At 42.4% G+C, this 24,138-nt stretch overlaps 1 protein-coding gene across 1 annotated transcript in view; it reads right to left on the reverse strand.

Annotated features, from left to right (window-relative positions):
* SCD5 (stearoyl-CoA desaturase 5) overlaps positions 1 to 24,138 on the reverse strand; it is a 157,276-nt gene that overhangs the window by 6,767 nt on the left and 126,371 nt on the right. The window lies entirely within an intron of this gene.

The following is a 24,138-nucleotide window of genomic DNA, read 5'->3' on the forward strand; positions in this document are numbered from 1 at the left end:
GCTAGATGGTTCCCCAAAGCAGAGCATGAGGCAAGGGCTTCTATGTGGGTCGTTTATTGGGGAAATTGAGCTCAAGTAACAGGAATAGGCAGCTGGGAAGTGGGAAATGAAAGGAGGGAAAGTCAAGATGGGGGTGCCCACTGCTACAGGCAACTGAACTTGGACCTTGATGGGACACATTATACCTCAGAATTATTCTCTCAAAGAATGAGAGAAGGCACTGTTTTCCCATTGGCTCCAACTCTTCCTTGGTCCAAGGGTCCCCATGGGATGTCAGCTCTCTCACACTTCCAAGTTTGCTTGGGTCAGAATGGCTGAGTGTGGTCCACGGGCATCTCAAGTGATGGTGGCAGAGAAGTCAGGGCAGGAAGTAAGAAATAAGCAGTACAGCTGAGCAAGGTGCCATTGGGTTACACCTGTGCCACCAGGTGGCTGCAGGATCAGCTGGAGTGAAAAGGTGGGCTGAGAGTACGAGGTGTGCATGAGAGGTGTCCAACACAGGCAGTAACTATAACACCTCCTGGGGTTCTTGCGAGGATCAAATACTAATAACTAATGCATACTATGTGCTTACTATGTGTCATGGCTATTCCGAAACCTGTCCATGTACTGGCTCATTTAATTCTAACAAAAACTTTAGGAGGAGGGGACCATTAATATCCTCATTTTACAGATGGGGAAATTGAGCACTGGAAAGGTTATGTAGATGGGCCAAGGTTACAAGACTAATAAGTAGTAGGACCAAGATTCAAGTCCAGGCAGAAGCACTTCGGAGACTATCATGCTATTCTGCTTTGCAAATAAAATCGTGTATGTAGGGGCTTCCCTGGTGGCGCAGTGGTTGAGAGTCCGCCTGCCGATGCAGGGGACATGGGTTCGTGCCCCAGTCCGGGAAGATGCCACATGCCGCGGAGCGGCTGGGCCCGTGAGCCATGGCCACTGAGCCTGTGCGTCCGGAGCCTGTGCTCCGCAATGGGAGAGGCCACAACAGTGAGAGGCCCACGTACTGCAAAAAAAAAAAAATCATGTATGTAAGTGTGCTTTGCAGATTGCTAGCTGCATGTGAAGGTTGGCTCCCATATAATTATCACTGTTTTTATTGGGCAACATATTAACCCCTCAACACCCATTTTCCAGTCGTTGGCATACAATATGACTGCATTTTAGTGGAAGGAGGGTGCCCAGGAGGTCAGAGGAGAGGGTGTGGTTGGAGGGGCAAAGACAAGAGACAGTGGAGGGACTGGTGGTCTGAGGTTGGGCTCCCGGGAGTCCCGCGCAGAAGGCTTTTGGAGCGTGTTTTGGGGAGATGCTTACAAGGAAGGGAGGAAGGCAGGATGGGCCCAGGCAGAAGCTCACCCACAGTGAGCTCCAGCAGATCCAGTAGAGCTGGATTGCTCTTTTAGAGCTGTCCCAAATTGTAAGGTATCACCTCATCATCCGCCACTGGCCTCAGGGTGCCTCCTGGGCTGGGTGAACATGTGGGCAAGGGCAAGCCCTAGAAAGGACAGCAGCCAGGGTTGGGGACATCAGCTGAAGAGGGGATCTGGGTGAAGCACACGGGCCCTGACCAAGGGCCCTGGGAACTGGTGTGAGTGCCTGTGAAGAGGCAGAGGCTCTGAAGGGAAGCCCAGAGGCGACGGCCTGCTGCGGCTGCTCCTCGAGGGCACCTCTAAGGAGCACAGGAAGCAGCTGAACGTTGCCCACAGAGGCATTCTGCAACTTAAGTGCTTCCTTCTCTTCCTCCACTCTCTGGGCTGCAACCCAGTACCTTTGCAAAGAGCCTCTGTTAGTCCTCATTTTGCCCCTGGAAAGGAGACAGAAATCACATGCTGACAGCTAGCTCGGTGCTGGATGCCGGGCTAAGCATGCCACAGGCTTTCTCTCACTCTTCACCGCAGACTCAGGATGGATGCGCTCAGGCAATGAGGATGCTGTAGCTCAGAGGGGCCATGGTTCCCCCGGCCCTTGCTCTGACTCTGCTCTGCCCCGACCCTATGGAATCCGCCGCCTCTGGTTTGACTGCAGCCTGCAGGCTTTGGCTTCCACTCATGCCCTGCCACTGCTTCCACCTTCTGAACTGTTAGGGAAGCCTTCTGCCTGCCTGGGCTCTGGTTCTAGAAGCTCCACTTCCCAGAGGGGGCTGGGTCCCCATGGAGGGAGAGGGCCAGCAATGGGGCTTCCCAAGTGGGAGGCGAAAAAGGCCTTGCCTGCTAACACAACCACTGTCCTACCAAATTCTCTCTTTCTCAAAACAAGATGCTCTTTAAAAATCACTGCCCTCATTCCAACAAAGCTTTAGCAGATCTAACTATAGGGTTGCTCTCTGACTGCTCGGCCTGTATTCTGCTAGGGTTTCTCTTTGTGTATTCAATGTGATGGATGGAAGAGGAAGGAATTTTTAGGCGGCACAGTGAGTCTGGGTGGCATTGCCAGTGAGACAGGGCTTGATGCTGATAACTGTGTAAAAAAATCTCCCCAACCATTTCAAATGGACTCAGCATATCTTCCTGTGCAGCCGAGTACCCCTTCCCCCTTGTCTTCGTTTAATTACAGTCACTGGCCTTCTTGCCTCAGAACAAGTGCTGAGATGGCTCCCCTGCTTCCTTGCTTAAGAACACTCAAATCTGGGCGCCCTAGCCAAGGGTCCACAGGGCAACACCACAAAGTCTCCACCCCTAATCCTTCCTCATTGAAATATTTTCTTTCTTTAGCTGGTGGTAGGGAGGAAGACTGGAGAGAGGCCACTGATACTGCTCTTTTTGCTAAATGGGCTTCTTATGTTGTAAAGCATCATAGAACACGTAACTACCCAACTCTGCCACTGTCCTTCTGTGTGATCTTGAGTAAATTATTTAATCACAGTGAACCTCAGGTTTCTCTTTTGTAAAATGCGGTACTGACAAATTTATTGAGTGCCTACTATGGGCCAGGTACTGTCCTAGCACTGGAGATATAAAGTGTATAAAACAAAAATCCCTGCCTTTGGGGAGCAGGGGTATTTTGGTAGGGAGATTTTATATATATATGAATATATATATATATCTCCTCATAAGCATATATATATTCTGGTAGGAAAGAAAGCTAATAAACAATATAAATAAATAAAATATAGAGCATGCTATTGGTAAATACTAAAGAAAAAGATAAAGCAAAGAAGGAGCATATGACATCAAGGGCAGGTGTTGAAATTTTAAATAGGGTGTCTAGGGAAGGACTTCCTCACACTGTAGCTTTTAAGTAAAGACTTGATGGAAGTGAGAAGTTAGACGTGTGGCTAAATAGGACAGAGGATTCCAGGCAGAGGAAACCACAAGTGCAAAGGCCCTGAGGCAGGAATGTTCCTGGCACATTCTGGGAAGAGCAGGAGCATTGGGGCTGGAGCAGATGAACAAAGGGAAGAACTATAGGAGATAACAGAATAATGATGGACCACATCATGGAAGGGCTTGTAGGTCATCATAGGGTTTCACCCTTCACTTTGACTGAGATGGAGCCCTGGTCAGGTTTTGATTAAAGGAGTGCTGTGATTGGACTTATCATTCTGAGTGTTGTGTGGAGAAGGGACTGCAGGGGTGGGCAGAAGCAAGGAGGCAATTAGGAGGCTGCTACAAAGCCTAGCCAAGACAGGGCATTGGCTTGAACCAGGATAGTGGTGGCAGGTGTGAGAAACAGTCAAATTCTGGATATATTTTGAAAGTAGAGTGACAGGACTCGTTAACAGACTGGATGTTGGAGAGAAAGGAATCAAGGGTGACACCAAGGATGGAGATGCCATTAGCTGATATGGGGAAGGATGGAGGAGCTCAGTCTTAGACATGTCAAGTGGCAGATGCCCATTAGACACTCAAGGGGCAGATGCCCATTAGACACTCAAGGGGCAATGTCAAATGCGCAGCTCACCAGACAGGTCTGGAGTTCAGAAGTTATCCAGAGATAGGTTTTGATGGGAAGAGATATTTGGAATGCATCAGTATATGAATGCATGCCACTCACATATATACATATATATTTTTTCTCGTTTGAGTTCCACAATAGTCCTATGAGATACTTTTTATAACCTCATCTTTTTTTTTTTTTTTTTTGCGGTACGTGGGCCTCTCACTGTTGTGGCCTCTCCCCTTGCAGAGCACAGGCTCCGGATGCACAGGCTCAGCGGCCATGGCTCACAGGCCCAGCTGCTCTGCGGTATGTGGGATCTTCCCGGACCGGGGCACGAACCCGTGTCCCCTGCATCGGCAGGCGGACTCTCAACCATTGTGCCACCAGGGAAGCCCATAACCTCACCTTTGTAGGACATTTACGGAGATCCAAAGAGGTCATGAGACTTCTCCAAGGCCGCACTGGCTGTGCAGAACATAGGCAGGCTTCAAATTCAGTTCTTAAACCTAATTGTCTGCTCCCTCTAAGTATAACCTGCTACTTACTCAGCTTACCAGGAAAAGGTCATAGGGGAGAGGTAAACTGGGTTGGAGTGTGTAATCTAGCTGTTGCCTCATGAATTGCACATCTTTAAGTAAAAATACTGTCTCCTCAAGGTCAGAAATAGACACGTTGTCCACTCCAGCTAGACTGAGCTTCTTCCCATTCCTTGGGCACCACCTTCTTTCTGTCCCTGTATCTATGACACTCTTCCCCAAGCCTGGCTGACTTGACTTTTTCAGTTATCAGTCTAAATGTTCTTCCCTCTTGGGGGATTTCCATGGTCCCCTTGGACCAGGCAAGGTGCCTCAGCATGTTGTACTTCTCAACTCTCAGTATTCCTAAATACTTGCTGGCTTAGCGGGCAGTCTCACCTGCTAGACCAGTGGCCTCAACCCTAACTGCACATTAGAATCAACTGGGTGAACATTTAAAAACGACTGATGTTGGGAACTCACTGTAGACCAACAGAATCCAAATGAATCCAAATTTGTGGCCTGGGCACTGATAGTTTTAAAGCCTCTCCATTGCAAACATTGATCATGGCCTCCCTATAATCCACCCCACCCTCTCTTTCCTGCTGAAATGCCCTGATATTGTTCAGATACCCAACTGTCCTCCCTGCAGCCATGTCCTCTGGGGACATGGGTCCTGATTGGTTTCAGGCAGTCAACGTTGATCTCATTCACTTTGCCAATAATAAATTTGGGAATTGGGCAATAGTGGCCAATAAGGTATGAGGGAAAGGATGGCTACAATTTTTTGAAAGGGAGATAACAAATGTTAGTGAAGATGTAGGGAAATCGGAAGCTTAGCATCATTGGTGGGAATGTAAAGTGGCGCAGCTGCTGCATAAAGCAGTTTCTCAGAAGGTGAAACATCCAGCAATTCCACTCCTATGTATCTGTTCAGACGGTTGGAAGGCAGGGACTTGAACAGGTATCAGCACACCAATGTTCACAGAAACATTATTCACAATAGCCGAAATGTGGAAACAACCCAAGTGTCCATTAATAGACGAATGGATAAACAAAATGCTGTCTATCCATACTATGGAACATTATTCAGCCATAAAGAGGAACAAATTTTTGATATATGTTACAACATGGATGAAACTTGAAAACATGCTTAATGAAATAAACCAGGCACAGAAGGACAAATATTTTTATGATTCCACTCATATGAGGAACCTAGAATAGGCAAATTCATAGAAAGGGAAAGTAGACTAGAAGTCACAGGAACTGGAGGGAAGGGGAAAGGAAGAAGGAAGTTATTGCTTAATGGGTATAGAGTTTTTTGGGGGATGATGAAAAAGTTTGGGTATAGATAGTGGTGATAGTTATACAACATTGTGAATATACTTAATGCCACAGAAATGTACACTTATGAGTGGTTAAAACGATAAATACTATATGCTGGGTATATTTTACGGCAATAAAAAAAGAGAGAGAGATGAAGGAATATTTTCCTTGATAACAGAAAGAGCTCAGAGGCAAAGATGGCATCTCTTTTTTCACAGTGACTCCTGGCCCTGCTCCAGCCATGCGTGACTATTGACAGGAAGAAGGCTCAGAAAAAAGTAGACCCCTTAGGTTGACAGAGCAGAAAGATGGAAAGGCTCTTGAATATGCTGTTGAGCCACAAAACTAACCAACCTGAGTGGCTTTATCCCTGAGATCTTAGTCTGAGACAAGCCAGGCGGGTCAAGATCTCCTGTGGGGTAGCTGAAAGCCTTCTGGTATAACGTAGTAGACACTGTGATGTGCCATCCAGATCTCCTCTCAGGATCAGAGGGCTTCATCTCCCAGTGGATGGCAGTGCTGCCTCTGCCTTGCCCTAGGTCACGTCCTCTCCCAACAACCCCATCCAGTGACTGACCTATAAGGGCAGTAGTCCACTACCCAGGCCGGGTCCCATTGCCCCAACTCACCATGACTCTGAAAGTCATCTCCACTTCAGAGCCCCTACAGGGTTGGCTGAAGCCTCCACTGAGATCAGTTGAGGCTCAGCTTCTTCCCTTGCTCAACCCTGTTTCGGTCCCTTCTTCCACAGGTGTTGACCCCAATGACCCTTCCAGTACTCTCCAGTAAAGTTTCTACAATGTAACATCCATCTTGGAGGCAGCTTCTGGGTAACCTGTCTTGCCACATGGATCTACTGCAGGGCCTGCAGGGTCCAGCAGAAAGCCAGACTCTTCAGAGTCTAGCACAGAGACTCGCACATAGCTGGCACTCCTAAATATTTGTGGAATGATTACATGAATGATCCTTTTTTCTTTTTTCTGAATGGTTAGTCAATGATGAGTTCTCAGCTTCTCAGGAAAATAAAAACACTACAGTGACTTCAGTAGGGCTCAGAGTATGAGAGATAAGATGCCAAGGTTTCCCAAAACAAACAAACAAACAAAAACCCCACAAACTGCACAATAAACATTCCACCTGCTTTTAATTGTGTATATAAAAGTCAACACCTCGAAGAAAGACATTTGTGCTCATTGCGACCCAACCCCCAGCTTCCAACAGGTTTCACTGTGAGGCTACCTCCCTCCAGTTTAAATGAATGATTTCTGAGCACGCGCTGCTAGGTTATTTTCTGAGCTGCCAAATACGGTAAATTTTTGGCAGTATTTAAGGTTAACAGCCAGTCTAACAGGTTTGGTCCTGGTTTGGAATGTGAGTGGCTTCTTCCTTTCTGTGAACACTCAGATGGGAGTTATCTGATAGGAAAGATAGGAGATAGAAGAAGCCTCCTGAAATTATCAAGCAAGAAAGAAAAAGAAAGGGGTAAAGAAAGAGAGAAGGGGCGGTATGAAGCTGAGAACGACACAGGGAAGTGTAGCTCTCCTTTACAGATTTGAAACCAGAGATCCACATGTTTAAGCCAAAATCACAAAAGCCAAAGCACTCAAGCTCACCTTACAGGTAACTCTGGAGCAGTTTCCTAGAGCTTTAAGGTGACAGCTTATAAGAACAGGGTGTTGGAAACCTTTCAATTCCCACTTCACAATTCCTCACGATACCAATACCACAGCGGGAAGATCGTTTTCAGCATTTAGATGAAGATAAGAAGTCCATTTTCACACAATCAAATGCCATCACACCATGCCCCCATCCAAGTAAGCTTTGATTAGAGGACACAGATATTGACATGGGCCCCAACCTTTCAATGCTTTGAAGAATATGCTTATTCCAATAAACTGGATCACATGAAACATTAAAGACAGGCTTGAGACCAAAAGTTTGTTCTATGGAGAAGAAAGAATTTGGGATTTCATATATATATGAAATATATATATATTTCAAACCCGGGTGTGATAAGCATATTAAAACTCTCATTTTTCTTTAGATGAAAAAGAAATTGCTGTTCTCTGTCTGCAAGCATTTCCTGTTGCTTGACTAACTAACCCTAAGCACAGCAGTCCGGAGCTGCTGGTGTGTGAGATCTTGAGAGTGAAATCGATTAGAGTATGAAGGAAGGGGAAATGACCTGCCAACTTCCAAGCAGGGCTAGCCTCAGGAAGTGTGGAAAGAAGCAAATACAATGGGTGAGAGGGAAATGATAGCCCACAAATGTATCGTAATGATGAGCGATGAGCTGTCACTAGCATCTTGATTAAATATGTTTGGTTTTGTGATTTCACTTACAGCCGAGCCAGAAATTCATCTTGCCTACAGTTTTTGCATCTTGTAGGGGACCAGCCAAAATTATCTGGGTGCTTACCATAAACATTAGAGGACAGATGATCCGCCCTGGCAGCTTGTAAATGCATGGACCATTCTCTCCTTCTTCTTTTTTCTCCTCTGTTATCACCCACAGGAGGTAGAATATGTGATTCGTTTGGATGCAGATCTGAAGATGGAAGCCTGCTGATAGGGAAGCTCTTTGGAGTTTTTCAGAAAATCTTCCAGATTCTTTGAATTGTTTCAGTTGAAAACAGGCTTTGCGGCTGTGTCTTTGAGTCTGCCTCTCCGGTGCTTCAGTGTCTTTAAGTGAAAGTGTTCATGATGGCCGCATTTGAAGTACTCTCAGAAAATCTTAATCACTCCAGATTTGTCTTTGACCCTCAATTAGTCTTGACATCACTTCCCCTGTGCTATTTCATGATAAGCATTCCTGTAGAAGAAAATCTTTAATTAGACTAGCTAGATGCATAATCCTCATATTCTGGATAATTTCTTCCACGGAGGAACCAGAGATGGCAAACGGCTGCTCCATGAAAGCATCTCCTTCGGAAACTTGCAATGCGTGGGGAAAAAAAGGCATATTTATATTTTCTCTCCGGCTTCAGCTTTATTCGCTTTTGAGGTCTGAATGTGGAGGTTAGCTGCATCCATCTACTTGAGTTTAATCTGTCTTTGTACAAACAGCTTGCATGAATTCACTAGGCAGCGGTTCAAAAGATAAACATAATCGTTCCAGAATTTTAGCATAAAAGAGCATTATTCCTACCTCATTAACAATGAAGTGCTTGAAGAAAAATGCCCAGGCATACATTGATTGCTAAGATCGTGTAAGGAAGGTTAAAAGGACTTTTCCCTTTTCATAGCTTTGATTCTATCATAATATGCACAGGACAAGTTCTTTGAGGACAGGATTTGTCTTGATCTAATTCACATCATTCGTAGTTCCTTGAACACAAAATGCTGGTTAACTCAGCAGGTGCCAAGTAGCTGAATTGTTGACTTGCATGATGAGCATCCATCTGTCTTTGGCCAAAGCAATTGCGTCAGTTCACCTTTGTAATTGTTTGATATTTAGAGCTTCTCTAATCCTCTCCAGAAATTTAAGTTGATTTGACTGGATGTCATTCTGGGTCTCTCTTGAGGATTCTTTGTCTGCCCGTCCTCCCTCCCATTCTTCTCCCTCCCTTCCTGATTAGTTATCAATCGTTCTCAGTAAGTTATAGGAACGACAGACTAACTCCTGATGATATGCAGGATAGGATGACTAAAGTGAACAACTTCAATCATTTACAAAATAATTTTTAAACAAAGTCACTGCATGTCCACTTTCTCTCTTAAAACTTCACACTTAAAACTGCATTCCACTTTGACTCTATCTGAGATAAACTGAGCATCACAGGAGAGAACATAACCATTTTCCCTAATCTGGGATCCATGAAGTTGTATGCAAACTCTTCTGTGTATTCCCATTTTTCTGGGGTTCAAAGTCCATAGCTTTCATCAGATTCTCAAAGAGATAGTCAATTCCCAAAGAATGAAAGCCCAATATATTAGTAAGGTAACTACTTTTCTCTTTGATGATGCTGTTGTTTAACTTTGATTTTGTTTCCTTTAGGATCTGGCCTAAGATTTAAGTAAGAAAAATTTAATTCAATTTAAAGGGTGGTCCTTCTATTTTTTTAGAGAGTGGTCCTTTTTATTTTTTTTAATTAATTAATTTATTTATTTATTTTTGGCTGCGTTGGGTCTTTGTTGCTGTGCGCGGGCTTTCTCTGGTTGCGGCAAGTGGGGGCTACCCTTTGTTGCGGTGCGTGGACTTCTCATTACAGTGGCTTCTCTTGTTGCGGAGCATGGGCTCTAGGTGCACAGACTTCAGTAGTTGTAGCATATGGGCTCAGTAGTTGTGGCTCGCGGGTTCTAGAGCTCAGGTTCAATAGTTGTGGCTCACAGGCTTAGTTGCTTCGCGGGCATGTGGGATCTTCCCAGACAAGGGCTCAAACCTGTGTCTCCTGCATTGGCAGGCGGATTCTTAGCCACTCTGCCACCAGGGAAGTCCCTGGAGTGGTCCTTTTAAAAATGAGATTGTCCTCCGTTTTTTCAGCAGTAAAAATTTTAAAAGAATTAGTGATAGTAGATAGCAGTGTGTGCATGTGTAGACAGCAGTGTGTGTGTGTGTGCTCACATGTGGCTCCTGTGCTGAAAGGACAATCACCAAGTGACAGACTACAACCCTCCTCCCCTACCCAAGGGGGGACAAAATTAATTGGGTTGTTTTATTTTTGTTAATTCCAAAACTCTATCAATGATAAGCTGCTCACCAGCAGCCAGTCTCTGTGCAGGAAAGGAGCCAGTGGAGTCATTTTGGTCACTTTCATAATAATTATGAACTGCTGCAGCTGAATTGATCAGGTAGGCTGACCATTTTCCTTGTTGAGGGCAAAAATGAACAGGCTGACCTAACACAGTTTCTTCATTTCGCATGTAAGAGGAATGGCCCTTGTGCACAATGCATGCTTTGTAGCCCATGGGTTCCATTCCTAAATTCAAGCTGCACTGTCTTTTCAAATCTCCCCAGACCTTCAAAACTCAGCTCAAGACTGATTTCCTTCAGAAAGCCTACCCTGATAAATCTCCTCTCACCTGTGCTTATTGCATTATTCAACATCCCTTCAGTACAACTGTGCTGTCAAGACTCAAGAAGACAACCATTTTAGACAGCTGAGTTTTCCTGCTAGCTGGGAGTACAAGTGTTCAATTACCCCAACTTTCTTTTAAATTGTATGTGGCAAAGGAAAAGATGGACACATTTCATCGAATCAAAATGGAAATTTCTGCATGAAAGGGGTCAAAAGGTACACATTTCCAGTTACAAAATGAATTAAGTCCTGGGGAGGTAATATACCGAATGGTGACGATAGTTAATAATACTGTGTTGTGTACCTGTGTTGCATACTTGAGAGTACCTAGGAGAATGGATCTTGAAAGTTCTCATCACAAGAAAAAGATTTGTAACTATGTATGGTGATGCATGTTAACTGGACTTTTTGCAGTGATCATTTTGTAATATTTACAAATATTGAACCATTATGTTGTACACCTGAAACTAATATAATGTGTCAATTATACCCCATTAAAAACAATGGAAATTTCTGTGGGCCAAATAAAGAAATATTATGTGGAAATCATTATCCATTTTTGGTCCTTCTTAATGAGAGTTTATGGAAATAACTTGACTTTCCATGATGGTGATGAGTGTCTTAGCCTGGGTTTCTTGAAAGGAAGGCTTAAGACAGAAGGTTCTACAATATTATTTTATAAAGAGGGCTGAGTCCCTGGGAAACAGAATGTGGAAAGCAGGGAAGATCGGGGGGCCAATAGGAGAGTGTGTTACTCAGCTGGCCCTGGCTTGATCCCTCACACTGGTGGGGCCATCTTCCAAGAGGCCATTTGGGTGATGGAGCCTCAGAACATTGCCTCTGGGAGGAGGAAAGGAAGAGTGCATCTACCAGCTCCCCTCTGCATTGCCTGCATCCCCACCACTACCACACACAAACTTCGGGATTGTGAGCGTGGGTGCTGAGAGGTGTCACAGGCTCCAGCACCAACAGAGACGCCCCAAGGCAGGAGGCACAGGCGTGAGGAGGGCGCTGTCAGGATGAACCTACCTGAAGCCAGTTGGAGTGCAGAGAACTGCAGAGAATGAGTGGCCACAGCACCAGGACAAAGAAGGTCCAGACAGTCTGCAATGTTGCCTAATGGGTGTCTGATACAAATAAGTGTGAACTTTAGACTCTGTTCGGCCCACAGGGTCTGTTGAGGTGTAAACAGCTCTTGGCCTTGACTAAGTGATTCACTGTATGACTCAGTCACTATAAGAACTGACTTCTTATGTTTACGTATTAAATTTTGCTGATTCCACCTTTATTTTCAGACACACGGATAAGCTGCCACCTCTGTTAGTTTTCCCACCTTCAGTGGCTTCTCTGTCTCCTTCTAACTCATTCCTCCTAATCTGCCAAGGGTTTGAAAACCAAAGAGCTGAACTTTTTTTTTCTTTGTTTTATAATGACTTTTTATTTTCAGTGTTTTTATTTATTGGAGTAAAATTGCTTTACAATGTTGTGTTAGTTTCTGCTGTACAATGAAGTGAGTAAGCTATGTGTATACCTATATCCTCTCCCTCTTGGGCCTTCTTCCCGTCCCCCACCCCATCCTGCCCATCTAGGTCATCACAGAGCACCAAGCTGAGCTCCCTGTGCTATACAGCAGGTTCTCACTAGCTATCTATTTTTACACATGGTAGTGTATTTATGTCAAACTTAACCTCCCAATTCGTCCCACCCTCCCCTTCCCCCGCTGTGTCCACATGTCCGTTCTCAATGTCTATGTCTCTATTCCTGCCCTACAAATAGGTTTATCTGTACCATTTTTCTAGATTCCACATATATGTGTTAATAGGATATTTGTTTTTCTCTTTCTGGCTTACTTCACTCTGTATAACAGACTCTGGGTCCATCCACATCTCTATGTGAAATGACCCAATTTCATTCCTTTTTATGGCTGAGTAATATTCCATTGTGTATATGTGCCACATCTTCTTTATTCATTCATCTATCGATGGACATTTAGGTTATTTCCATGGCCTGGCTATTGTAAATAGTGCTGCAATGAACATTGGGGTACATGTATCCTTTTGAATTATGGTTTTCTCAGGGTATACACCCAGTAATCGGATTGCTGGGTCATATGGTAGTTCTATTTTTAGTTTTTTAAGGAAACTCCATACTGGCTCCATAGTTGCTGTATCAATTTACGTTCCCACCAACAGTGCAGAAGGGTTCCCTTTTCTCCACACCCTCTCCAGCATTTATTGTTTGTAGAGTTTTTGGTGATGGCCATTCTGACCAGTGTGAGGTGATACCTCATTGTAGTTTTGATTTGCATTTCTCTAATAATTAGTGATGTTGAACATCTTTTCATGTGCCTCTTCACCATCTGTTTGTCTTCTTTGGTGAAATGTCTATTTAGGTCTGCCACCCACTTTTTAATTGGGCTGTTTGTTTTTTTGATATTGAGCTCCATGAGCTATTTGTATATTTTGGAGATTAATCCTTTGTCAGTTGCTTCATTTGCAAATATTTTCTCCCATTCTGAGGGTTGTCTTTTCATCTTGTTTATGGTTTCCTTTGTTGTGCAAAAGCTTTTAAGTTTAATTAAGTACCATTTGTTTATTTTTGTTTTTATTTCTGTTACTCTAGGAGGTGGGTCAAAAGAGATCTTCCTGTGGTTTATGTCAAAGAGTGTTTTTCCTATGTTTTCCTCTAAAAATTTTACAGTGTCAGGTCTTACATTTAAGTCTTTAATCCATTTTGAGTTTATTTTTGTGTATGGTGTTAGGGAGTGTTCTAATTTCATTCTTTTACATGTAGCTGTCCAGTTTTCCCAGTACCATTTATTGAAGAGACTGTATTTTCTCCATTGTATGTTCTTGCCTCCTTTGTCGTAAATTTGGTGCCCGTACGTGCATGGGTTTATCTCTGGGCATTCTATCCTGTACCATTGATCTATATTTCTGTTTTTGTGCCAGTACCATACCGTCTTGATTACTGTAGCTTTGTGATATAGTGTGAAGTTGGGGAGCCTGATTTCTCCAACTTTATTTTTCTTTCTCAAGATTGCTTTGGCTATTCGGGGTCTTTTGTGTTTTCATACGAAATGTAAGATTTTTTGTTCTAATTCTGTGAAGAATGCCATTGGTAGTTTGATAGGGATTGCATTGAATCTATAATAAAGGCCATATATGACAAACCCACAGCAAACATCATACTCAATGGTGAAAAACTGAAACCATTTCCACTAAGATCAGGAACAAGACAAGGTTGCCCACTCTCACCACTCTTATTCAACATAGTTTTGGAAGTCCTAGCCATGGCAATCAGGGAAGGAAAAGAAATAAAATGAATACAAATTGGAAGAGAAGAAGTAAAACTGTCACTGCTTGCAGATGACATGATACTACACATAGAATATCCTAAAGATGCCACCAGATAACTACTAGATCTAATCAGTGAATTTGGTAAGGTTGCAGGATACAAAATTAATGCACAGAATTCTCTGGCATTCCTATACACCAAAAATGAAAAATCATAAAGAGAAATTAAGGAAACAATCCCATTTACCATCACAACAAAAAGATTAAAATACCTAGGAATAAACCTACTTAAGAAGGCAAAGGACTTGTACTTAGAAAACTATAAAACACTGATGAAGGAAATCAAAGATGACATGAACGGATGGAGAAATATACCATGTTCTTGGATTGGAAGAATCAATATTGTGAAAATGACTATACTACCTAGAGAGCTGAATTCGAATTTGTGTGCAGATGAAGCACACACAGGCTCTGAGTGAAAGCTGAAGGGGGGCCTCTGGGCTGAGACTAAAAATGCAGAATTATTAGGAGTATGACATTTATTCAAAGATCTCTCTCTATGGAGGTAGGGGGGAAACATGCACTTTGGAGGTTAGAGGATTCCATGCAATAAGGTGAATCTGGAACTGAGCATCTACCATGATGATTCTCTTTGTTTATTCACAGGTTCTTGACTTTATTCCAGTTATATGAAATGATGGGATCTCTGAGTTTCAGATAAGTGAGACTCTACCATATTTAATTTTCACTACACTATGTGTATTTGAACTTAGTGATATTGTTATGCTGCCTGTGATTCACTTGAAGATACTTCAGCATAAACAGTGTGAGGTGGGGTGCGTGTGCGTGTGTGTGTGTGTGTGTGTGTGTGTTTTCTTCTCCACCCAAGGGGAAGTCCATTAACATCTGAAGTACCCTCATCAGGAATCCACTCTTCAGGCATGCTTAGTTAGCGTTTGACAAACTCTAATAGTTCATAAATCAGAGGTCTATTACAGACTTCAGTTATTTTTATCTCCAAGCAGCCCTAAAGAGTTTGTAATTAGGATAAGGGAAATAAATTTTCACTGGTAAAATAAGTGGTCGAAATATGTGAATTGGCTAGAAATATACAGTTACCTCCCAGCAGGATAAATTCTTCTGAGTGGCATCGCCTGAGGCTTTGCTCCATCCTGTGTGCAGCCACAGACAGAATTCTGTTGCTGGATTCTGACAGGAAGGTGATACGACTGCATCATGCCTTCCACGCAAGGGGCTTTTTGGGGTATCCAAAAGGGCAGGAGTCAGGGCTTCATCAAGCTTACATATGTGGTGCATGGCTATTTTTGTCCCTAATTGTGGTAGAATTTGGTCTGATGTGGGATTCTGTTGTAGGGAAGAACCATCGTTTTCCTCCTCCTCTCACACTGGAGTTGGCCAGAGTCAGTTCCCAGCAGACACGGCCAAATGGGTCTCCTGTTGCTCCATCTATGTTTTTGTAGTCCTCTCACTGTACCTTTGAGGGTCAGAGGCACCACGGGCACTGGAGAAGATTACTGCTGGTGTGATGAGGCTGTGCGCAAATGGGCAGTGCTGCGAATGGCACTTCCCTACCTCCCCCTGGGAGGTGGGACTCCAGGCTGCTGAATCATACTTTGAGGGAGTGTAGTGCCACCAGGGCTAGTGGTGGTGTCCATGTATCACTTACTTCAGCAACTGAGCGTTAGAGCATCATACAGAAATCATCATCCCTGAAGCTGGTTCTCAGCTGTAGGTTGTCCAGGACTCTCTATAAACCAGAGAGCAAACACAGTCCTCAGTTCCAAAAGTATTTAGGGAGGATGTTAGATGTTTCTTTAGTCTCAATAAATAGAGAGATGAATAGGACATAGTTACAGTCCTCAAGGAGCTTATGGTCAAATGAGAGAGCTATACAAGTGGGTCATTTTTTTTTTTTTTTAATTTTTATTTATTTTTATTTTTGGCAGTGTTGGGTCGTCGTTTCTGTGCGAGGGCTTTCTCTAGTTGCGGTGAGCGGGGTCCACTCTTCATCGCGGTGCGCGGTGCGCGGGCCTTTCACTGTCTCTGCCTCTCTTGTTGCAGAGCACAGGCTCCAGACGCGCAGGCTCAGTAGTTGTGGCTCACGGGCCCAGTTGCTCCGCGGCATGTGGGATCTTCCCAGACCAGGGCTCGAACCCGTGTTCCCTGCATTGGCAGGCAGGTTCTCAACCACTAGCGCCACCAGGGAAGCCCCAAGTGGGTCATTTTAATATAACATGATAAGCAAAAAAGGGAAATAAATCCATGATTCTAAAGACTTGCCGAGGAGGGGCACTTAGCTCACCCTAGGACAACACTTTGGCCTCAGGACCCTATTACATTTTTAAAATATTATTGAGAACTCCAAAGAGCTTTTGTTTATGTGGTTTATATCTATTAACATTTACTATAAGGGAAATTAAAACTGAGAAATGTCTTCTTATTTCAGTAAATATTAAATATTAATATATGTCAATAATGTAAAATTACATATAAAATATATTAATGTATTTGTTAATGTCATAAAATAAATATTCAATTGATCAGTTCATTAAAATAACAATAATAAGCCTATTACATGCTAACATAAATAACATATTTTGATGAAAAGCAACTATTTTCCAAAACAGAAAAAAAGTTTTGGTGTGAAGAATGTCCTCATTTTACATAATCGCAAATCTCTTTAATGTCTGGCTTAACAGAGGCAGCTGGATTGACACATCTGCTTCTGCAATCGGTCTGCTGCAATATATTGCTTTGGTTGACATCTCTGAAGAAAATCTGCCTCATATACCTGTGCACTTGGAAAGGGGGGAACCTCACAGACCCCCTAAAAAGTAAGAGCTTAGATGCTACGTATAAAACTTACATGCTTGGGGACCTCCCACCCAGAGGAACCTTGAACTGCTGACCTCAGCTCACTGGAGGTAAGTTTTGAAGAATGAGTAAGAGTTGTTAAGGTGAAAAACATGACAAGACAAGGACATTCTAGGTCTGTGCTCCTCAAACAAACACTGTGCATCCAAATCACTTGGGATCTGGGGATGGGGCATTTCTAATCCTGCATTTCAAACAAGCTCCCAGGTTATATTGATGCTGCTTGTCCCAGAAACCACAGTTTGAGTAGCAAAGATCTAAGCCAGAGAAAAAGCAGGAGCAAAGGCACAGTGTCAAGACTGGTTCAAGAGGGCAGAGTAGAAGGACGTGCGCTCACTCCCTCTTGAGAGAGCACCAGAATCACAACTAACTGCTGAACAATCATTGACAGGAAGACACTGGAACTCACCAAACAAGATACCCCACATCCAAAGACAAAGGAGAAGCCACAATGTGACAGTAGGAGGGGCACAATCACAATAAAATCAAATCCCATAACTGCTGGGTGGGTGACTCACAAACTGGAGAACACTTATACCACAGAAGTCCACCCACTGGAGTGAAGGTTCTGAGCCCAACAGCAGGCTTTCCAACCTGGGGGTCTGGCAATGGGAGGAGGAATTCCTAGAGAATCAGACTTTGAAGGCTAGTGGGACTTGATTGCAGGACTTCAACAGGACTGGGGGAAACAGAGACTCCACTCATGGAGGGCACACACAAAGCAGTGTGCTAATCGGGACCCAGGAGAAGGAGCAGTGACCCCATAGGAGACTGAACCAGACCTACCTGCTAGTGTTGGAGGGTCTCCTGCAGAGGCAGGGGGTGGCTGTGGCTCACCGTGAGGACAAGGACACTGGCAGCAGAAGTTCTGGGAAGTACTTGGCATGAGCCCTCACAGAGTCCACCATTAGCCCCACCAAAGAGCCGGGTAGTCTCCAGTGTTCAGTCGCCTCAGGCCAAACAACCAACAGGGAGGGAACCCAGCCCCACCCATCAGCAGACAAGAGGATTAAAGTTTTACTGAGATCTGCCCACCAGAGGAACAGCCAGCTCTACCCACCACCAGTCCCTCTCTTCAGGAAACTTGAACAAACCTCTTAGATAGCCTCATCCACCAGAGGACAGACAGCAGAAGCAAGAAGAACTACAATCCTGCAGACTGTGGAACAAAAAACACACTCACAGAAAGACAGACAAGATGAAAAGGCAGAGGGCTATGTACCAGATGAAGGAACAAGATAAAACCCCAGAAAAACAACTAAATGAAGTGGAGATAGACAACCTTTCAGAAAAAGAATTCAGAATAATGATAGTGAAGATGATCTAGGACCTCGGAAAAAGAATGGAGGCAAAGATCAAGAAGATGCAAGAAATGTTAACAAAGACCTAGAAGAATTAAAGAATAAATACCTAGAAGAATTAAGAACAAACAGAGATGAACAATACAATAACTGAAATGAAAAATACACTAGAAGGAATCAATAGTAGATAACTGAGGCAGAAGAACTGATAAGTGACTTGGAAGACAGAATGGTGGAATTCACTGCCACGGAATAGAATAAAGAGAAAAGAATGAAAAGAGGTGAAGACAGCCTAAGAGACCTCTGGGACAACACTGAACACAACAGCACTCACATTATAGGGGTCACAGAGGAGAAGAGAGAGAGAGGACCCGAGAATACATTTGAAGAGATTATAGTCAAAAACTTCCTTAACATGGGAAAGAATATAGCCACCCAAGTCCAGGAAGTGCAGAGACTCCCATGCAGGATAAACCAAAGGAGAAACACACCGAGACACATAGTAGTCAAACTGACAAAAATTAAAGGCAAAGAAAAATCATTGAAAGCAACAAGGGAAAAATGACAACATACAAGGGAACTCCAATAAGGTTAACAGCTGATTTCTCAGCAGAAACTCTATAGGCCAGAAGGGAGTGGCATGATATATTTAAAGTGATGAAAAGGAAGAGCCTACAACCAAGATTACTCTACCCAGCAAGGATCTCATTCACATTCGAGGGAGAAATCAAAAGCTTTACAGACGAGCAAAAGCTAAGAGAATTCAGCACCACCAAACCAGCTCTACAACAAATGCTAAAGGAACTTCTCAAAGTGGGAAACACAGAAGAAAAGGACCTACAGAAACAAACCCAAAACAATTAAGAAAATGGTCATAGGAACATACATATTGATAATTACCTTAAACGTGAATGGATTAAATGCTCCAACCAAAAGACACAGGCTTCCTGAATACATACAAAAACAAGACCCATATATGTGCTGTCTACAAGAGACCCACTTCAGACTTAGGAACACTTACAGACTGAAAGTGAGGGGATGGAAAAAGATATTCCATGCAAATGGAAATCTAAAGAAAGCTGGAGTAGCACTACTCATATCAGATAAAATTGACTTTAAAATAAAGAATGTTACAAGAGACAAGGAAGGACACTATCTAATGATCAAGGGATCAATCCAAGAAGAAGATATAACAATTACAAATATATATGCACCCAACAAAGGAGCACCTAAATACATAAGGCAACTGCTAACAGCTATAAAAGGGGAAATCGACAGTAACACAATAATAGTGGGGGACTTTAACACCTCACTTACACCAATGGACAGATCATCCAAAATGAAAATAAATAAGGAAACAGAAGCTTTAAATGACACAATAGACCAGATAGATTTAATTGATATTTATAGGACATTCCATTCAAAAACAGCAGATTACACTTTCTTCTCAAGTGCGCACGGAACATTCTCCAGGATAGATCACATCTTGAGTCACAAATCAAGCCTGAGTTAACTTACAAAAACTGAAATCATATCAAGCATCTTTTCTGACCACAACCCTATGACATTAGTAATAAATTACAGGGAAAAAAACACAAACACATTGAGGTGAAACAATACGTTACTAAATAACCAAGAGATCACTGAAGAAATCAAAGAGGAAAACAAAAAATACCTAGAGAGAAATTACAATGAAAACATGACAATCCAAAACTTATGGGAGGCAGCAAAAGCAGTTTTAACAGGGAAGTTTATAGCAATTTGCCTACCTCAAGAAGCAAGAAAAATCTCAAATAAACAATCTAACCTTACACCTAAAGGAACAAAACCCAAAGTTAGTAGAAGGAAAGAAATCAAAAAGGTCAGAGCTGGAATAAATGAAATAGAAACAAAGAAAAAAAAAGCAAAGATCAATAAAACTAAAAGCTGGTTCTTTGAGAAGATAAACAAAATTGATAAACCATTAACCAGACTCATCAGGAAAAAGAGGGAGAGGACTCATATCAATAAAGTTAGAAATGAAAAAGGAAAAGTTACAACAGACGCTGCAGAAATACAAAGCATCCTAAGAGACTACTACAAGCAGCTCTATGCCAATAAAATAGACAACCTGGAAGAAATGGACAAATTCTTAGAAAGGTATAACCTTCCAAGAGTGAACCAGGAAGAAATAGAAAATATGAACAAAAGAATCACAAGTAATGAAATTGAAACTGTGTTTAAAAATCTTCCAACAAACAAAAGTCCAGGACCAGATGGCTTCACAGGGGAATTCTATCAAACATTTAGAGACGAGCTAACACTCATCCTTCTCAAACTCTTGCAAAAAATTTCAGAGGAAGGAACACTCCCAAACTCATTTTATGAGGCCACCATCACCCTGATACCAAAACCAGACAAAGGTACTACAAAAAAAGAAAATTACAGACCAATATCACTGATGAATATAGATGCAAAATCCTCAGCAAAATACTAGCAAACAGAATCCAGCAACACATTAAAAGGATCATACACCATGATCAAGTGGGATTTATCCCAGGGATCCAAGGATTCTTCAATATATGCAAATCAGTGTGATACACCATATAAACAAATTGAAGAATAAAGACCATATCATCATCTCAATAGATGCAGAAAAACCTTTTGACAAAATTCAACACTCATTTATAATAAAAACTCTCCAGAAGGTGGAAATAGAGGGAACCTACCTCAACATAATAAAAGCCATATACAACAAACCCACAGCAAACATCATTCTCAATGGTGAAAAACTGAAAGCATTTATTCTAAGATCAGGAACAAGACCAGGATGTCGACTCTTGACACTATTATTCAACATAGTTTTGGAAGTCCTAGCCATGGCAATCAGAGAAGAAAAAGAAAGAAAAGAATACAAATTGGAAAAGAAGAAGTAAAACTGTCACTGTTTGCAGACGTCATGATACTATACATAGAGACTCCTAAAGATGCCACCAGAAAACTACTAGAGCTAATCAATGAATTTGATAAGGTTGCAGGATACAAAATTAAGGCACAGAAATCTCTTGCATTCCTATACACTAATGATGAAAAATCTGAAAGAGAAATTAAAGAAACACTCCCATCTACCATTACAACAAAAGGAATAAAATACCTAGGAATAAACCTACCTAGGGAGACCTGTATGCAGAAAACTATAAGATACTGATGAAAGAAATTAAAGTTGATACCAACAGATGGAGAGATATACCATGTTCTTGGAGTGGAAGAATCAATATTGTGAAAATGACTATACTACCCAAAGCAATCTACAGATTCAATGCAATCCCTATCAAATTACCAATGGCATTTTTTTATGGAACTAGAACAAAAAATCTTAAAATTTGTATGGAGACACAAAACACCCCGAATAGCCAAAGCAGTCTTGAGGGAAGAAAACAGATCTGGAGGAATCAGGATCCTGGACTTCAGACTATACTACAAAGCTACAGTAATCAAGACAATATGGTACTGGCACAAAAACAGAAATACAGATCAATGGAACAGGATAGAAAGCCCAGAGATAAACCAACGCACCTACGGTCCACTAATCTATGACAAAGGAGGCAAGGATATACAATGGAGAAAAGACAGTCTCTTCAATAAGTGGTGCTGGGAAAAGTGGCAGAGACATGTAAAAGAATGAAATTAAAACACTCCCTAACACCATACACAAAAATAAAATGGATTAGAGACCTAAATGTAAGACCGGACACTATAAAAGTCTTAGAGGAAAACATAGGAAGAACACCCTATGACATAAATCACAGCAAGATCTTTTTTGATCCACCTCCTACAGTAATGGAAATAAAACCAAAAATAAACAAATGGGACCTAATGAAACTTAAAAACTTTTTCAAAGCAAAGAAACTACAAACAAGATGAGAAGACAACCCTCAGAATGGGAGAAAATATTTGCAAATGAATCAACAGACAAAGGATCAATCTCCAAAATATATAAACAGCTCATGCAGCTCAATATTAAAAAAACAAACAGCCAAATCCAAAAATGGGCAGAAGACCTAAATAGACATTTCTCCAAAGAAGATATACGGATCGCCAAGAAGCACCTGAAAAGCTGCTCAACATCACTAATTGTTAGAGAAGTGCAAATCAAAACTACAATGAGGTATCACCTCACACCAGTTAGAATGGGTATCATCAGAGAATCTATAAACAACAAATGCTGGAGAGTGTGGAGAAAAGGGGACCCTCTTGCATTGTTGGGGGGAATGTAAATTGGTACAGCCTCTATGGAGAACAGTATGGAGGTTCCTTAAAAAACTAAAAATAGGGGCTTCCCTGGTGGTGCTAGTGGTTGAGACTCTGCCTGCCAATGCAGGGGACACGGGTTCGAGCCCTGGTTTGGGAAGATCCCACATGCCGCGGAGCGACTGGGCCCGTGAGCCACAACTACTGAGCCTGCGCATCTGGAGCCTGTGCTCCGCAACAAGAGAGGCCGCGATAGTGAGAGGTCCGCGCACTGCGATGAAGAATGGCCCCCGCTCGCCGCAACTAGAGAAAGCCCTCGCACAGAAACGAAGACCCAACACAGCCAAAAGTAAATAAATAAATAATTAAAAAAAAAAAAAAAAAAAAAACTAAAAATAGAATTACCATATGACCCAGCAATCCCACTACTGGGCATATACCTGGAGAAAACCATAACTCAAAAAGACACATGCACCCCAATGTTCATTGCAGCACTATTTACAATAGCCAGGTCATGGAAGCAACCTAAATGCCCATCAATAGACGAATGGATAAAGAAGATGTGGTACATATATACAATGGAATATTACTCAGCCACAAAAAGGAACAAAATTGGTTCATTTGTAGAGACGTGGATAGATCTAGATACTGTCATACAGAGTGAAGTAAGTCAGAAAGAGAAAAGCAAATATCGTATATTAATGCATATATGTGGAACCTAGAAAAATGGTACAGATGAACCAGTTTGCAGGGCAGAAACTGAGACACAGATGTAGAGAACAAATGTATGGACACCAAGGGGGGAAAGTGCCGGGGGGTGGGAGGGCGGTGGTGTGATGAATTGGGAGATTGGGATTGACATGTATACATTGATGTGTATAAAATGGATAACTAATAAGAACCTGCTGTATAAAAAAATAAATAAAATTCAAAAATTCTAAAAATATATATATAGTGACACTAAAAAAAAAAAAAAGGCACAGTGTCAGGGAACAGCCTGAAGTGTGAGGGAACAGCATGATTGGAGAGCCTGGTACAAGGCAGGAAGTTCCAAGAGATACGGGAAGCAGGCTCGGTCACGGAGATGACAGTTGTAACTCTTCCCATGGGGAAGCCATGAAAAGGTTTTAAGCAGGAGACAAGTCTGGCTCACATGGACACAATTTCTTTTTGTGAATAACTCAGAACTGCAATAAATAGAAAACATATGAGCAGAGTAAGCAGGCAATAGGATGAAGTGGAGGAAGAAAGAAAGATAATATTCTCTGTGAATATCATTACAACAGAGTTTAGAGGAAAGAGCATGTGCTTTGGATTAGGACTGAGTTTGTCTAAATTCTAGCTTTGCCATTTTCAAAATGTTACTGAGTCAACTTCTCAGAGCTTCAGATCCCACCACATGTAAAGAGATATGAATTACACGCACAGATAACGAGTCTGGAGCATAGTAGGTACTCAATACACTGAAATCAATATGTTAAAGAATGTTATAGAGGGACTTCCCTGGCGGTCCAGTGGTTAAGACTCCACGCTCCCAATGCAGGGGGCCCAGGTTCAATCCCTGGTAGGGAACTAGATCCCACATGCTACAACTAAAGATCCCATGTGCTACAACTAAGACCCGGCACAGCCAAATATATTAAAAAAAAAATGTTATAGAGATGATTTTAAAAATAAC

The sequence above is a fragment of the Phocoena sinus genome, chromosome 5 (assembly GCF_008692025.1).
Source record: "Phocoena sinus isolate mPhoSin1 chromosome 5, mPhoSin1.pri, whole genome shotgun sequence".
NCBI lineage: Eukaryota > Metazoa > Chordata > Mammalia > Artiodactyla > Phocoenidae > Phocoena > Phocoena sinus.